Raw genomic sequence first — 3,383 nt, forward strand, 5'->3', positions numbered from 1 at the left:
AGATATATGACCAGTGTCACGCTTGGAAGCAGGTGTCAGGCTTGGTTTGAAGATAATGGCTTCCCATCTTGGTGAACCACTGGGTAGTAAAGAACAATACTGAACGCCAACTGCCCTGCAACAAATGGATTTTCTTTCAGAAGGTTTCCTTTAATGAGAAAGGCAGTCTGTAAACTTCAAAAAGGTCTGTATTAAAACTACAGGCTGAGCTGAAATATAGCCACTTCATCTAGTCTGCTAGCGTATGTCATACAGTTTATTTTCATGTCGTTCATCTGAGTTGTCCAGCAGGGATGCTAGATTTTGTAGTTTTTCCAATTGCAAAGTACAAATTAAAGAACCCAAACCTTAATAATAAATATGCAAAACACTGAAATAATCAAAAGAGAAACTTGAGATAAACATGACTGCATTTTTTTTTCAATAGTATTTTTATTAAAAAAAAAGAAAAAAGAACAACATAAATAAGTCTGTATATAATTAATTTATAGAAGTATAACATTTGTATGAAATGTTTAAATATGTATTGAAAAAAAAAGAAACACCTGGAAACATTTCAAAATAAAAGATGTGACAAAATAAAAGACATATATTGAAACATTCGACAATGTCAAAACATCCAAACATAGTGACAATAACAGCTATGGCTTAATCTGATTAAATTATATTACATTTGCACACATATGCAAATTTTTACTTGGAATACTAGCATACTTATTGCATACTGTGCAAGATACACCTATTTAGCATTTGAACCCCATTATGCATATACTTATCTTAACATTTGGCAGCACAGTCAAATAATGCTTGTGGCTCATTAATCACACTGAAAATGGAAGGTCAAGTAAAATGCACTGCATTATGGTATGCAGATGCAGTGTGCTCTGTTATATAGTGCACATTTTGAATTCAAAAGAACAATAGAAATACAGAGCAATTCAGAGTCGTATAACATTATTGCGAGAAACCAAGGGAAACCCACTGTCAAGAAAGTAAATTTCAAAATAAAAGACATATATCAAAACAATTAACAATGTCAAAACATCCAATCATACCTGACATTAAAGGGACAGTTCACCCAAAAATGAAAATTATGTCATAGTTTATTCCCCTCTAGTTGTTCCAAACCTGTATGAATGTCTTTCAGCTGTTGACCACAATAGAATATATTCTGAAGAATGTTGCACCAAACAAATGACGGTAGCCATTGACTTCCATCGTTTAGAAAAATAAATCATATGGAAGTCAAGGGCTACCATCAACTGTTTGGTGCAACATTCTTCAGAATATCTTTTTATGTTCTGCAGAAGAAAGAAACTCGCACAGTTTTGTAACAACTTGACGGTGAGTAAATGATGACTGAAAATGTATTTGAATTTTTGAACTAACCCTTTAATGAGTGAGTGATCATTTATTTTAACAGATTCGTACAAACTTTGTTTTGCTATGTGTTGTTTTGTGGCTTCATTTGGAATTAGTTTCATTAAGTGGAGCAAAATAATGGCCAATATTGCCTCTGAGATGGAAGTTATTAACATTTTCTGCTGTGTATTAAGCAGTATCATGCAAGGAGAATTGCAATTCTGTTTGGTACAGGAATTACATGCTTTGTTTTTACTGAGTAGGAGTTAATACGAGTAAATAATATATGTATGCAATTTCATAAGCATTTGCATAGTATAAATAAAAGCATGAATTCTTATATCCAAACAGGACCTCTACAAAAATAAATATACATGTCTTTGCATATATCTGTTCATGCACTTGGGTCAAATTTATTCCTGAGGCAGAATTTGGCCCCCCATGCCTGCATTTTGGAGTCAGCGTGATTTGTCACTAAGTATTCCCATCTGGCCTCTACATCTACAGTGTCCCGATCTGACACTCGTTGCATAATGACTCAAATTGCCCTTGTCCACCCATTGTGATGTAAGTGGGATTACTAAGACAGCTAGAAGTTGAGGTTTCAGGACCATCATGTACTTGACATCAGAAACCACAGAGTGGATCGATATCGCAGAAATGAAATACAATGTCTGAAAACCTTAATGTCATTCCACATTTTTTTTTTTTTGACTCTCTGTGTCATATGAGATTGAGCCAATGAATATATAATATGGAGTAACCAACCAAATAAAATTTTATCTATCAGACGGTGACTGCATGATTGGCACTTTCCATTCATGTACTTTTTGCAACTCTGTTACCTACACATGGGTCAAAATGCAGTTCAAAATATAATACAAATTAAATTAAAATTAGAAATTAAAGTTGATATGATATGATAGAATAGAATAGAAAATCCTTTGATCATTTCTAATTACTGTTAAATGTATATTGCCCCTAAATTATAGAAAACATATTGTAACCATAATTCCATAATTACTTCAGTAAGTCAGGCTTGAATGGTTGAGCTTGATCAATAAACAAATAATTAATTGTACATATATTATAATATAATAAAATAAAATTATATAATTGGTTCGTTTATAGTTATTGATAAATATATATTGCCCAACATCTATATTAAATATATTGTAACCATAATTCCATAATTACTTCAGTAAGTCAGGCTTGAATGGTTGAACTTAAAAAAAAAAAAACAGAATATGATTTAAAAACATTAAACAATTATACTAAAAATACTTTACAGTTTATTTTAATTCAATGGAAAATATAATTTTTTTATCTAATATATATGAATTTTTTAAAGATATGGGGTACCAAAGTGCAAAGTGAAGCTATGTCATCACAACAAATTAGGAATATGATGTTGCATCTCATCCACAATAATGTTTTATCAATTGACTCCTGAACATAGCCATGTTTACTCAACTCTAAAATCACTGTATTTCCTCCCGAACACTACTATAATTGAAAGTATGAAAGTTAAAACTCAAACTGGATAACCACATTTCTCAATATCATTAGTGTTTGACCAGTATGTTGGACTTGAAATAAACTCAAATAAATCCATGAAATAAGACATCAAACCCACAGAGTAAAGACAATGCAAGCAAAACTTGCTGTTTACTCTATAATCCTTTGACAAACTGTCTGGGACCACTGCATGACAAATCCTGCTTAGCAAATTGCTCCATGCAAGGTCAGTCCAGTTTTACCACATGTATTTGTAAAAATGATCTCACGTATAGGTGCATCTCAATAAATTAGAATGTCGTGGAAAAGTTCATTTATTTCAGTAATTCAACTCAAATTGTGCAACTCGTGTATTAAATAAATTCAATGCACACAGACTGAAGTAGTTTAAGTCTTTGGTTCTTTTAATTGTGATGATTTTGGCTGATTGTGATGATTAACAAAAACCCACCAATTCACTATCTCAACAAATTAGAATACTTCATAAGACCAATAAAAAAAAA

This window comes from Sinocyclocheilus anshuiensis, unplaced genomic scaffold (genome assembly GCF_001515605.1).
Source record: "Sinocyclocheilus anshuiensis isolate Anshui unplaced genomic scaffold, SAMN03320099.WGS_v1.1 scaffold2080, whole genome shotgun sequence".
Lineage (NCBI taxonomy): Eukaryota > Metazoa > Chordata > Actinopteri > Cypriniformes > Cyprinidae > Sinocyclocheilus > Sinocyclocheilus anshuiensis.